Raw genomic sequence first — 13,150 nt, 5'->3', positions numbered from 1 at the left:
CACAAGACTATGCATTCCTTAATAAAAATCATTTATGATCAGTATAATTAATTGAAATTTATTGAAAACCTGTTTTTTTAATTATATTTTTATGTTGAACTAATCTTTGTCAGATTTTAAAATTAAGATGCAAAAAAAAGGTGGGCGGGAGCTTCCCTGGCAGTCCAGTGGTTAAGACTCCATGCTTCCCCTGCAGGGGGTGGAGGTTCGATTCCTGGTCAGGGAACTAAGATCCCGCTTGCAGCATGGTGTGGCCAAAAAAAACAAAAGAAAAAGAAAATTAAGGTGTGTCACCTATTACCTCACTTTTATAGAGACTAAATGAATGCAGAGCTATTTGTATAGGCTGAGTTCTGACTCTGAATTCTAAAAGTGTGTTGGTGATTATGTGCCCTTTTTTTTTTTTTTACTTTTGATGATTTTTTTTTTTTTGCATTCCATATATTATCCAGTCTCACATGCTCACAGGGGGGTCAGCAATTACAACAGCCTCCTTGTCTCCCAGCTCTGGCAAGACAGCCACAGCTGCGGCCAAAGTGTGCCCCATTTTAGAAAACCACACAGCTGAAGATCTGATCCTTACACACATTTCCCTAAGGGGTACCTAAGTTGAGTTTTCCTATAAATACTGCCTTTAAGAGCCCAATGATTTGTCCAGAACACTTGGTGTAGAGGGACAGAGATGTTAGGTGTGATTACAGATGGCAGATGTAAATTATGGGTTGCAGTAATACTAACTAAAACACATTAAGGTGAAGTAAATTGTATCTAGTCTGAAGTAAATCAATGGAGAAATGATGTAAACGTGCTTATTTTTAGAAACTAGCATTGGTTTTATTCATTTTTAAATCGTTCCACATGGTGCCATTCCCTCCGGATCCTTGGGCGGAGTGGGAGGTGTTAGCTGAGGCACCAAGGCCCTCCTGCCTTGCCTGTAACCCTGCATCGTGTCTGTCCGTGTGCCTCTCCCTCCGGCGTTGTTCTGTTTTCTCTTGTAACTCCAGCACCCACAGCAGAGCTGGGACCTCTTAAATTTTGTTGAATGAAACCTATCTGATGTGCTGACATAAAGTTTTCCCTGAAATGTGGAACTAATATCACTCTGTGAGACTGAAGTAATTAATAAAGATGCACACTTCGTGACAAGAGGAAATGCTGTTAGAAAAGCCCTGCTCCTTGGAGAGGTCTAGACTATCAGGACTCCCCAAAGCCATGGGGGCTTACCCCACCAGGCCCACTCTGCTCCAGCCCCGGGATTGGCCTCGTCACCTTTTACTCACCGGTGTCTTCACCCTCACCTCTCTTTGTCCTTATCATCTGTAAACTTGCTCCAGTCTGCCCCCATGGTGAACTCACAGAGCCCTCTCTCAACCCCTGTCCTCTCTCTCCCCTCACCGTGCAGGCTCGCAGAAGGCTCAGAGCCCTTCTAACCCCTGCACCTGGGGCTGCAGACCACCTGCCTCCCAGATACCAGCATTGACCCATCACCATTTCCTCTGGGCCTGTGTGTGGCCCAGCAGAAACTCTTCAGGCCAGAAGGAAGTGGCATGATATATTTAAAGTGATGAAAGGAAAAAACGTACAACTCAGAATACTCTACTTAGTAAGGCTGTTATTCAGATTTGAAGGAGAAATGAAGTTTTGCAGATAATCAAGACATTCTCCAATTTAGATCACATGCTAGGCCACAAAACAAGTCTGCCAAAATTTAAGAAAATTGAAATCATATCAAGCATCTTTTCCAACCACAACAGTATGCGACTAGAAAGCAACCATGAGAATAAAAACTGCAAAAACACAAACACATGGATGCTAAACAACATGCTACTAAAAAACCAGTGGGTCACTGGAGAAATCAAAAAGGAAATTAAAAAAAAATACCTGAAGACAAATGAAAGTGGAAACACAATGATCCAAAAATCTATGAGATGCCGCAAATGCAGTTCTAAGAGGGAAGTTTAAAGTGATACAAGCCCACCTCTGGAAACAAGAACAATCTCAAATAAACAATCTAACCTTACACCTAAAGGAAGTAGAAAAAAGAGCAAACAAACCCCAGAGCTAGTAGAAGGAAAGAAAAAGAGCAGAAAGAAGAAAAGATGAAGAAAAGAGAGGAGGCCCAAATAAAATCAGAAATGGAAAAGGAGAAGTTACAACCAACACCACAGAAATACAAAAGATTGTAAGAGATGACTATAAATGATGATACACCAATAAAAAGGACAACCTAGAAGAAATGGATAGATTCCTAGAAATGTACACTCTCCCAAGACTGAATCAGGAAGAAATAGAAAATATGAAAAGACAGATGACCAGTAATGAAATTGAATCAGTAATCAGAAAGCCCACAGGAAACAAAATCCAGGACCAGATGATCTCATGGGTGAATTCTAACAAACATTTAAAGAAGAACACATATTCTTCTGAAACTATTCCAAAATATTGGAGAGAGAGGAACACTTCCAAACTTATTCTGTGAGGCCAGCATCACCCTGATACCAAAACCAGACAACAATATTCCAAAAAAAGAAAATTACAGGCCAATATCACAGATGAGCATAGATGCAAAATCCTGTACAAAATATTTGCAAATGAATTTGCAAAATCCTGGACAAAATATTTGCAAATGAATTCAACAACACATTAAGAGGATCATACACCATGATCAAGTGGGGTTTATCCCAGGGGTGCAAGGATGGTTCAATATCTAAATCAATTAATGTGATATACCACATTAACAAATTGAAGAATAAAAAAACCACAAAACATGATCATCTCAATAGATGTAGAAGAAGCTTTCGACAAAATTCAATATCCATTTATGATAAAAACTCTCAACAAAGCGGGTATAGATTGAGCATACCTCAACAGAACAAACACCGTATATGACAAGCCCATAGCTAATATTATACTCAACGGTGAAAGCTGGAAGCATTTCTACTAAGATCAGGAACAAGATGCCCACTTTTGTCATTTTTATTCAATGTATTATTGGAAGTACTAGCCACAGCAATCAGACAAGGAAAAGAAATAAAAGGCATCCGAATTGGAAAGGAAGAAGGAAAGCTCTCACTGTTTGCAAATGACATGATACTATATGTAGAAAATCCTAAAGATTCCACCAAAAACCTATTGGAACTAATACACAAATTCACTAAAATGGAAAGATACAAAATTAATATACAGAAATCTGTTGCATTTCTGTACATTAACAGTGAACTACCAGAAAGAGAAATTAAGAAAACAATCCTATTTACAATTACATCAAAAAAAGAATAACATACCTAGGAATTAATCTCACTAAGGAAATAAAAGACCTGTACTTGAAAAACTATAAGACATTGATGAAAGAAATTGAAGACAACACACAAATAGATATTCCATGCTCATAGATTGGAAGAATTAATATTAAAATAATCATTCTACCCAAGTTAATCTACAGATTAAATGCAATCCCTATCAAAATACCAATGGCATTTTTTTTTTTTTTTTACAGAACTAGAACAAATGATTCTAAAACTTGTGGAAACATAAAGACTCCAAATAGCCAAAGCAATCTTGAAAAGGAAGAACGAAGCTGAAGGTGTCATGCTCCCTGATTTCAAACTATACTACAAAGCTGCAATAAACAGTATGGTACTGGCACAAAAACAGACACATAGATCAGTGGAACAGCATAGAACCCAGAAATAAACCCATACTTACTTGGTCAATTCATCTGTGACAAAGGAGGAAAGAATATATTATGCAAAGGGGAAAAGACAGCCCCTTCAATAAGTGGTTTTTGGGAAAATTGGAGAGCTACATGCAAAAGAATGAAATTAGAACATTTTCTTACACCGTATACAAAAGTAAGCTCAAAATGGACTAAAGACTTAAATGTAAGACCTGAAACCATAAAACTCCCAGAAGAAAACATAAGCAGTACACTCTGCCATTGGTCTCAGCAATAATTTTTTGATCTGTCTCAGTGCAAAGGAAACAAAAGAAAAATAAACAAATGGGATTACATGAAAGTTAAGAAAACTATCAACAAAATGAAAAGGTAACCTACTGAATGGGAGAAGACATTTGCAAACAATGTATCCAGTAAAGGGTTAATTCCAAAATATACAAAGAACTCATACAACTCAACATCAAAAAAAAAAAAAAAGAATAAAACAGATTAAAAAATGGGCAGAGTATCTGCATAGACATTTTTCCCAGGAAGACATACAGATGGCCAGCAGGCACTGCTGGTCAACATCACTAACCATCAGGGAAATGCAAATCAAAACCACAAATGAGGTAGCATCTCACACCTGTCAGAATGGCTGTTGTGAAAAAGACTACAAATAACAAACGTTGGTGAGGATGTGGAGAAAAGGGAAGCCTTGTGCACTGTTGGTGGGAGTGTAAATTGGTGTAGCCATCATGGAAAAGAGTATGGAGATTCCTCAAAAAATTAAAAAGGGAACTACCATATGACCCAGCAATTCTACTCTTGGTATGTAACCAAAGAAAACAAAACACTAATTCAAAAAAATACATGCACCCATATGTTCATTGCAGCATTATTTACAGTAGTCAAGATGTGGAAGCACCCTAAGTGCCCATCAATAGATGAATGGATAAAGAAGATGTGTTGTTTTTATATACAATGGAATAGTACTCAGCCATAAAAAGAATGAAATCTTGGCCATTAGTGAGAACACAGATGGAACTAGAGGGTATGCTGAGTGAAATATGTCAGAGAAAGACAAATACTGTATGGTCTTACTTATATGTGGACTTTAAAAATGAACAAACATGACAAAACTGAAACAGAGTCATAAATACAGGGAACAAACAGGTTGCCAGAGGGAAGGAGCGTGAGGGAATGAGTGAAATAGGTGATGGAAATTAAGAGGAGCAAACTTCCCATTATAAAGTAAGTGAGTCACGGGGATGAAATGTACAGTGTGGGGAATATAGTCCATAACTATGTAATACCTTTGGTGACAGGTTGTAACTAGACTTATAGTGGTGATCAATTCATAATGCATACAAATACCAAGTCACTATGTTGTGCACCTGGAACTAACATCGTGGCGTTCAATAAGACAACAACCACAACCACAGAACAAAGACTAGCTGTGGCAGGATCCCCAGGAGTGATGAGCACTTAGATCAGAGGGGAAGGTGTGACCATGTAGCATCATACCAGCCCTTAGCAGTCTGGCCAGACTCCCACACGGAAGAGAGAAGCTTTTACCTTGTTGAGGGCACTGATATGCCATCAGCTTTAACATAACCGTCTGGGATAGTCTGCATGGATATGTAGGCAAACAGCTAAGGCACGACCTGAGAACGCCTCTACACGCCATGGACCTCAGTAGAGAAAGCACAGACTGGAGTCCAGTGTACAGGTCAGAGCATGCAAGTACCTAACAGATATACTTGTGTGTGTGTATATATTGTTCTATTAATGTGATACATTACATCGATTGATTTTCTTATGTTGAACTATCTTTGCATTCCTGGAGTAAATTCCCCTTGGTCATGGTGTATAAGTTGATGAAAAACATGAATCTACAAATCCAGGAAGCTCAATGAACTCAAAGTAGGGTAAAGTCAAAGAGATCCACACTGAAACACATTATAATCAAACTCAAGACAAAGACTGAGAATCTTGAAAGCAATGAGATGTGACTTATCACTTACAAGGGATTCTCAGTAAGATTAATAGCCAGTTTCTCATTAGAAGCCATGGAAGTCAGAAGGCAGTAGAATAACGTATTTGAAGTACTGAAAGAAAAAAAAAAAATAACCTGCCAATCAAGAATTCTATATCCAGCAAAACTGTGCTTCAAAAATAAGGGAGAAAGTAAGCTATTCCCAGGTAGACAAAAGCAGTGGGAGTTCATTTCCACTAGACCCATTCTACAAAAGATGCTATAGGGAGTCTTTCAGGTTGAAATGTAAGGACACTAGACAATAACCAGAGGCCATAGGAAGAAGTAAAGACCTACGTGAAGGGTAAATACACAGGCTAATATAAAAGCCAATATTGTTGTATTTTTGATTCTCAACTCCACTTTTTATTTTTCCTACATGACTTAAATGGCAAATGCATAAATATAATTATAAATGTTATTGAAAAAATAATGTATAAATATGTATTAATATGAATTAAATTCCCATATCACAATACATAGATTGGCAGATGGATAAAAAGTAGAATACAACTATATGCTGTCTACAAAAGACTGACTCTCAACCTAAGGACACACAGGTTGAAAGTGAAAGGATGGAAGATTTTACCTGCAATTTGTAACCAAAAGAGAGAAGGGGTAGCTGTACTAATATCACACAAAATAGATTTTAAGTAAAAAATTGTTACAAGAGACGAAGAACACTATATGATTATAATAATGATAATATAATGTCTCTTGTCACTCGTCACAATGATAAAAGGGTAAATTCGCCAAGAAGATATAACAGTTATAAATGTACATATGCTAAACATCAGAGCTTCTAAATATATGAAGCAAACACTGACAGAATTGGAGGAATAGGCAGCATACCATAATACAGGAGATTTTAACACCCCACTTTCAATAGTGGATAGAACACCCAGAAAGAAGGTCAGCACGGAAGCAGCGGACTAGCACGGCGCTATAGAGCACTGCGACCCGACTGACATACGTAGAACACCCCCCCAACAAGAGCAGAATACACATTTTTCTCAAGTGCACGTGGAACATTCACCAGAGTGGGGGCCTTGGAGACGTCGCCTCCACTTTGTGAGATAGCAGTGCGTTAAAGAATACGTCGTACTCAGAGTCTGTTTACTCAGGCGCCCCTAGTTTCTCACCAGCTCAGAAGCGGGGGCAGTCCACTGAAGAATTTTAAGCAGGAAGTGTCATGATCTACTTTCCGTTGTCTGTAGTGAGGGGCGAGGGCAGGTGCACAGAGGTGTGGGTGGTGGTACTGACTGCAGTAGGAGGTGGTGGGTACCTGGAGGTTACTCACCCGGCCTGGGACCGTGGAAGAGGCACAGCTGAGGGGCCCTGCAGGAGCCATGGACAGAGGGGGTTGCAGCCACCAGCCAGTGTGGCCAGGGAGGAAGAGGGTCCAGTGACCGCAGGGCGACAGGTCGGGGTGGGGGAGGGGTGGGAAGAGCCCTCCAGGGACCAGGTGGGGATGGGGCAGGACCAGCCGGTCTTCTTTCCTGGGAGTGCGTCCTCTGTCTTCCTCTGGGGACTGAGCTCCCAGAGCACCCCAGCCCCTGCACGCCGCCCACGGCGCGGGCACGTTTTCAACCCGAGCGTGTCCGGGTGCTGGTCTTGTGCCCTGAACGCCTGTCCGTGTCTCACTGTCATGTTCCTCTGCAACTCGACCGTCAGGAATGCTTGCCCCGACCTCCCTGACCCATCCCGTCTGTCCAGCTGCCCAGCCTGCCCACATCCGCCTTCCCGGTCCTCGCCTGGCGCCTGTGAATTTGGGCCGGGGGCTGCCCCTACCCCTTCCCTCAGCATCCACCGGTACAGCTCTTGGTAGCAAACACTTGCGTTTTGGAGGCTGTTGGTGTCTGAAGCAACTCCCTATAGTGAGGAAATGTGCCCTCATTAACATTGGCAGGAGGCGGGTGCCACGTCCCACCCTGGGAGCCCGAGGGGCACTGCCACCAGGAGCTGGAGAGTAGAGGAGGCACCTGTGCACAGTTCTGACTCTGGATCAGGAGCTCTGGCTGGGTGCCTCCAAAGCCCTTCCAGCCTCCACGGCCCCATCTGTGCACCGGTGCTGCTGGGTGGGCGTCCGTGGGCGCCCAGCTTCCTCGGCCCTTCCTGTTGTTTCTGAGTCCAGACCTCAAGTGACCCCTGACTCTGTGGCCCTTCTCGGTCAGTCCCCGGAGCTGTGCTCTGCAACCTCTCCTCTGCCCACCACGTGCCTTACTTCTCTGAAACACAAATCTCTCTTCATCGTTCAGAACAAACTGATAATTGTCTCCTAACGCCCACTCTCTGCCCCCTTTTTTTATAGAGCTTGAAATGCTTGGCAGGTAAAGGACCCAGAATGATGACTGCATTTCTAGCATCACTTACAGCCAGGTGTGGCCCCAGCTACGCCAGTAGGACTGTTATGGTCTGAATGTTTGCAGCCCCAGTGAGGTGTGAAAGGTGACAGGACATGCCACTCCTTCGGGAGAAGCTCTGGGAACAGGGCAGAGGCTTACCCTTTCACCTGGGAAAGCTACATGGGTAAAGGAACTCTGTCTGTCCCAGGAGGACGTGGGTGAGGAAGTCAGGAGAAATGTGTGTCAGTGAAGGGGACTGGGGTGTAACCTGCACAGGCACCTTACTTGTCTTCTGTGTTTCCCTGTCACCTCCCGCGCACCCTTCTTTCTTTTGTCTTTAGCTGGACGTGGTCTTTAAGCCTGAGTTCTAAGCCACTCTGGGAGTTACTCATCTTCCGCTAGGTGCTCCCCTGTACACACGAGGTACACACGTTCACCTTCGGCTTTTCTCTTGTTGGTCTGTCTAAGGGCCACAGCCTAGAACTTAGCATAGAGGGGAACTTATTTTTCTTCTGCTACAGGCGGTGTTTGGAGGTGGGGGTCTTTAGGGGGTAAGTAGGTCATGGGGCAGAGCCGTACAAATGGGATTAGTGCCCGTGTTAGAAGAGGCCAGGGAGCCAGCTCACCTTGTCTGCCCTGTGAGGGTAAAACGAGGCAGCCGTCTGTGAGCCAGAAAGAGGGTCCCACCAGAACGGCACAGGCTGGCACCCTGATTCTGGACTTCCGGCCTCCGTAACCATGAGAAGTAATTTCTGTTGTTTATAAGCCACCAGTCTGTCGTGTTTGGTTGTAGCTGCCCTGCCTGAGACACAGATGTAAGCAGCTACAGGCATTTTCCAAGATGTGTCCTTTTCTGCATGTGCAGGAACACACACATACTCACACGTGTGCACACGCACGCTCGCACACACACACCTCAGCTGGTCATAGCCCGTCTCAGTGTCACCTTTGCTGTGAAGCACTCGCTGACTGCTGCAGGGGACATAATCGTTCCTCGCTCTGTGCTTCCACAATTCCAGTTTCCAATCATGAAGAGAGCCTTGCCCCCGAACGTTGTATTTGATTTGTGGCAGTCTGTCTCTCCCGTTTGACTCTCAGCAATCCTGTATCTTCTTTCTTTCTTTTTTGGCCGCGCCATGCAGCTTGAGAGATCTTAGTTCCCCAACCAGCGATTGAACTCTTCCCCGCCCCCCGCCCGCAATGGAAGCACGGAATCCTCATCACTGGACCGCCAGGGAATTTCTAATCGTGTCTTATTAATCTGTGCAGTGTCAGCACTCAGATACTACCTAGCACGTGTTCAGGCCTCAGAACTGTTAGGTGGGTGAGGAATGTAGGACAGGTAAAGCTTTTGAAATTGTGGCTTGTCTTCTTATCAAAGAACTATATTTTTATCTACTTATTTCTCAGCTAAAGGAATCTCAGCATTGGAGAGGCTGAGATTACTTGTCCAGGGTCATTTGACTTCCCTTCATCTCAGCTCCATCGTAGCAGGTTGGGCTGTAGGGCCCTTCTCTGAATAAGCAAGCTAAGTGGACAGCAGTGGGGAAATGACCAAAGGCTTTTGGTTCTACACAAAGTGAAGTTTCCTAAAATTGTGCTGTGGGCTCTGGTGCTTTTCCTCCTGGCTGATGGTAATGGATTCTGTCGAGGAAGGAAATGACATAGGAGAGGTGGGCCTCCAACCTTACATTGTCGGATTCCATGGAAAACAACCTGGATGTCATCTTAGACAGAGCAACACCGAGTCACCCAGAAGGAGCACTGGGGTGAATTGCGGAATCAATGGGCAAAGGAATGAAAGGGGCTTGAGTAAATTTGAGTCAAATTGGATGCCGTGATCTTCTAAAATTTGTCAGATCCAAGGGGAGCTCTTCGAAGGACCATGGCTTCAGCCTGGAAGTGGTTGTGCAGGTGTTTAAGGTGCTAAGGACATAGTAATGCCAGAAGGCCGAGGACTGACCCTTCTTCCCAGAGGGGGACTTGGCTTTGACCAGAAATTTTCAAAAGGAGTCGTGATGTAAGGAAGGGAGAAACACAGACGTCTTCGTGTGTCTGGGCGGTGGGTGGGGCTCAGAAGTGGTGACCTCCGTGGGGAGAGGACCAGGGGATTTTTCCTGAGGTTTGCAAACAAGTCACCCAATTCACTTACATTTCACGTTACACACAAATAAGTAGAAAAAAATTTTCTAAAGATGCCGTTATTGATATTTGGCCAAAGAAAATGTCACTTGTCCATATGCAGAACCCCGCCCGTAAGTCCCACGAGCCCCTGCCCCCCTCCCTGTCTTCTCACCTCTTGATGTCACCATTGCCATGGTTACCCAAGAAGGTGGAAAACAGAAAACTGCTGGAGAAAAGGCCAGTCACTGAGAAGGGAACCGAAGACAAACTGGATATCCAACAAACAGATTTAGAATTCAGATTTTCAAGGGATTAGAAAACTTTCTCTCTCTTTAAAGGAGAGTTTAATGGGGGTGGGGGAAGGCTTTATATCACACTCCGAGACTCAGCAGAGCAGGTGCCCAAAGAAAGAGGAAGCTTGTGAGAGGTGAGCCGTTTTCCTGGGAAGGACTGGTCACTTCCTTCTAATAAAACACAGAACAGCACCATTTTCCTGTGGTGTCCTGGACGACACAGCAGTGATACAGCCCCTGGGAGGAGGAGCGAATCAGCACTGAACGGAAGCGGCACTACGGGCCGTGCTTCTGTACACCCCCCGACGCAGACTGGACGTGGAGCGATCAGATGAACACGGGCGTGCGGCTCATCACACACCAAGGTTACTGTTCTGCCAGCCTAGGGGTTTTAAGGTGAGGCAGTGGCAAAAAGCCTTTGGATGCTCAACCCCAAATTGTATTCTGTTACCTTTTAACACAGGCACAGGGGCTCTGTGGGGCACCTGACTACAGAGGCAGGGAGGTTCCACGCAAACCAGCCTCGGCAGCCTCAGTGCTGCGGTAGCTCCTGCGAGTTCAGAATGTTTCACTAGTGACTTCCGCGCAGAAATTATGTTGAATATGAGAGCTAGTTATCTGTGTCAATGTGGTTGAATTACTGGAATCTTGACTCTGTAGGGAGAGGTCTAAGAGTCGTACTCTGGTCCAGCGTTTCTTTCTCACTCTGAGCCCCCAGCCCTCACCAAGAGGCTTGCTGCCTGTGCACTTGGGTCCAAGGGCTGGGAGTGGGCTTCCACCTGCTATCTGTGGGTGAAGATTCCAATATAGTAAACAAGAAAGAATTCCTGGGAAAGAACTGTGGGGCTAGTAACACATGACCACTTGAGGAACAGAACGGAGGGCTGTAGGTCCCGACACCATGGGGCCCTGCTGACCACTGGGGAACTGTGTACATTTCACCACAGGGAAGCGAGGTGCTCTGCCTGCAGGAAAGCAGGACTGTCCCTCTGAAGCCTTTCCCCCCTTCTCCTCTCCACCCCTGTTTCTCTAAGAGCAGTGCATTAATCATAAAGAATGGGAAGATTTCTGCTCTTCAGGAAGCCAGCGCTAACTAGGGCATGAACAGTTCAAGACTGGAGCGGTGGGACGTCCCTGGTGGCGCAGGGGATAGGACTCCGTGCTCCCAATGCAGGGGGCCGGGGTTCGATCCCTGGTCAGGGAGCTAGATCCCACACACATGCCGCGGCTGAGTTCACGTGCCCCAACTAAGGAGCCCAGCCGCAACCAAGACCCCGTGCCATCATATAGATTAAAAAAAAAAAAGATTGGAGTGGCTTTGCCAGCTGGTGTGGGCATAATCAGCATCACAGTGGTTAATCGTGAAACGCTACCAGTCCTGGGTGGGGGCAGCGACACCCTAGGTGCAGGGAAGGGGCCTTCTATCCACCCTCCAGTCCTCTGACGGGGCGCTGACATTTGCACTGGCTCCCAGGCCCCGCCCACCCTCTGCTGGGTCTCCGGCAGCCGGCCCCATGCCCTGGCCCTGCCGGTGGTGGGCTACAGGAGGGACCAAGTGTCCAGGGCTCAGTATCCGCTAGGTCCAGTCCACCCGGCGATAAGGAGCAAACCCCGCACCCTTCTGCCCCGAGGACACGGAATCTGGCCAGAGGCTGGGCGTGGGCGTGGAGGCCACCGGCAGGGCAGGAGCAGGAGAGCACCCTGTGGACAGGGCCCTCCACGCAGCACGCGCACACACCCAGTCTTCTCCGTGCACCTGCACAGGCACACGCCTGGCCTCCTCTCCTTCCTGTGCACGTACACATGCACCCGCCCATACACAACCACGGGCACAAACCCAGCCTGCTTTTCTCCTCTGCGAGCACACATACACGCTGCACACACACTGGAACCCCGCTCCTCCAAGTCAGCACATCTGCACGTGCACGCACACACACACACACTCGACCCCTGTCCTCCGTGTTCGCATGTATACCTTGCCCCTGGCTGTGCACACACGCACGTGCACACCCATCGCTTGGCCCCCGTGTGCATACACACTGACCTGCACACCTTGCCCCTGTTCCCCGTGTGCCTACACATGCATACACACCCCCAACCCCTGTCCCCCGGGTGCACACACATCCACACACACCAGGCCCCTGTCCCCCGAGTGCACACACACGCACTTGCACCCTGGTCCCTGTCCCCCATGTGCGCACACACGCCCGTGCACCCCCTGCTCCGATCCCCCGGATGCGCACACATGTGCACACATCCCAGCTCCTGTCCCCCGGGTGCGTACACTCGCCCGTGCACCCCCGGCTCCCATCCCCCGTGTGCGCACACGTGCACACATCCCCGGCCCAGCTCCCCCGCGCGCGCACCGCCGCGTCCTGGGCCAGGCCCTCCTCTCCATCCCCGGTCGGCGCGCGCACACACACGCGGGCACGCGCAGGCGCAGCCCATCCTCTCGGAGCTCGAGCGCGGGCCTCCGGGCGGGAGGGGGAGGGGAGGAGGGGGAGGGGAGGGGGGAGGGGGGAGGAGGAGGAGGAGGGAGCCGAAGGCGCGAAAAGGCGCGCAGGCGCGCTGCGGGAGCCGGGCCGCCGCCCACGTCACCGCGCCGCGCACGTCACGCCGCCCGACGCTCGCAGGGTGAGCCCCGCGCCCCGGCGCCTCGGCAGGGCAGGGACCCCGGCCGAGCGCCGCCGGGACC

General features: G+C 47.1%; 1 protein-coding gene across 2 annotated transcripts in view; it reads left to right on the top strand.

The window, feature by feature from the left end:
- The first annotated feature begins 13,026 nt into the window (after positions 1 to 13,026).
- TFDP1 (transcription factor Dp-1) overlaps positions 13,027 to 13,150 on the top strand; it is a 30,382-nt gene continuing 30,258 nt past the window's right edge. For both annotated transcript variants that reach the window (XM_029210248.1, XM_029210247.1), the window contains exon 1: positions 13,027 to 13,089. The gene's annotated coding sequence lies outside the window, so the exon portion shown is untranslated. The remainder of the gene's footprint in view (positions 13,090 to 13,150) is intronic.

This window comes from Monodon monoceros, unplaced genomic scaffold (assembly GCF_005190385.1).
Source record: "Monodon monoceros isolate NGI ecotype Baffin Bay Population unplaced genomic scaffold, NGI_Narwhal_1 Super_Scaffold_8, whole genome shotgun sequence".
Classification (NCBI taxonomy): Eukaryota; Metazoa; Chordata; class Mammalia; order Artiodactyla; family Monodontidae; genus Monodon; species Monodon monoceros.
This window is presented reverse-complemented; position numbering and strand designations above follow the sequence as displayed.